Genomic DNA, 1,670 nt, shown 5'->3' on the forward strand with positions numbered 1-1,670 from the left:
TCAGTGGCAAGGACCCAAGTCCTTCGTCCATCTTCTGCTGGTTTCCCAGGTGTTTAGCAGTGAGCTAAATTGGAAGTGGAGATTCCTAAACTCAAAGTGGAACTCAGATGTTATGCTGGCCTCACAGATTGCAGCTTTCCCCACTTGGCCACAATGCCAGCCCCTCTATCAATTTAATTCCTCAAAAATAGCTCAGTAATGTTGGCATCTATCTCATTTTGTTTTTTCTCTGTTATTATTCAACTTATTGATGTCTTATTTTTGTTCACATTATTCCTCTCAATTGCTCTACCTGAGGTGAGTAGGGCTGCTGTGTTGCTTAAATGAAGTGTATGCTTTAGATTACTCATTTAATGAGTGCATGTCATTCACATAGCACTTCACTGAAGTTCTACTATGTCCCAAATCCTCTTCTAGGCACAGAATTTAGACCACTTTTCTCTTAGGCCCAGATCTTGCCTTTAACATACTACTTGGAATTTAGTAGCTCATGAAATCTGCAGACTGCATAAATGAATGAATATCTTAAGGGCTGTGCTTTTGTGGAGGAACTTCATAGGAGACTGAAGGAATAAAATAAATCAAAAGTATCCACAGTATATAGAATGTATACTATTTTACAAGTCACAGAGAAGAGGAAGAAGAAGGAAAGTAGTAAGACTAGAAAGTTTGTAGCAAGACTAACAGGCGCTGGTCAAGAACTTAATAAGCACATTAGGAAAGCAGTAAGGTTTCTTTTTTTTTGAGGAAAAGTTTTTATTTCTAGTGATGAAATTGGCAACAGAACATTATGAAAGTTTAAAATTACAAAGAGAAATTGTCTATAATTAATAGATTCAAAATTTGACAATCAGTGAATATCATTATTAGTCATTACCAACAACAGTTATTGATTTGAAAGGCAGAGTGACAGGAAGAGGGAACCACTGTTTCACTCCCCAGACACTTGCAATAGCCAAAGCTTGACCAAGCCAAAACCAGGAACTGGGAATTCATTCTGGATGTCCCATTTGGGTGCAAGGACCCAAGCACTTCTGCCATCCTCCGTCTCCTCCCAGGGTGCACACTAGCAGAAACTTGCCTCAAAGCAGAGAAGCTACCACTCAAGCCAGGCATTTGTATATGGGATGTGGGTGTGTGGTGGTGATACCAAGCCCTCATAGATAAAAAAAAAAGACAAAGTTATTTCTATGCCAAGGAAATTACTCTGTAGTCTTTCTCTTATAAACTACGTATTGCTGAACCTAGATAATTTTTCCTTTATTTAACAATGACATGAAAATGTCAGTTGAGTTGGCTTTCCTGAAGACCTTGTTTCTTGAATATTAGTGGCTAGCTGAGATAAATTCTTTTCATCTCTTTCTCGCTTCGGCAGCACATATACTAAAATTGGAACGATACAGAGAAGATTAGCATGCCCCTGCGCAGTAAGGTTTCTTTACCTCCCTGTAGACTCTGCTCTCCAGAGGTGAACAGGGTCCTCTAAACCCACTTGCTGCACACACAAACACCTGAGTGTTGTATTCTCCCACAGGTGTTGGAGACTGATATGGTGCTCTGATTTATATTTACATAATGGCTAGTGACATCGGGCATATTCACATGTTTTGACCATTTACATTTCTTCTGAGAAATGTCTATTCAGATGTTTCTTCACTGTATTTTTTGGA

At 39.0% G+C, this 1,670-nt stretch overlaps 1 pseudogene; it reads left to right on the top strand.

The window, feature by feature from the left end:
- The first annotated feature begins 1,359 nt into the window (after positions 1 to 1,359).
- Positions 1,360 to 1,427, top strand: LOC149122703 (U6 spliceosomal RNA; annotated as a pseudogene).
- The last annotated feature ends 243 nt before the right edge of the window (positions 1,428 to 1,670 follow it).

The sequence above is a fragment of the Oryctolagus cuniculus genome, chromosome 13 (assembly GCF_051225735.1).
Source record: "Oryctolagus cuniculus isolate XC-2025 breed Fujian yellow rabbit chromosome 13, ASM5122573v1, whole genome shotgun sequence".
Classification (NCBI taxonomy): Eukaryota; Metazoa; Chordata; class Mammalia; order Lagomorpha; family Leporidae; genus Oryctolagus; species Oryctolagus cuniculus.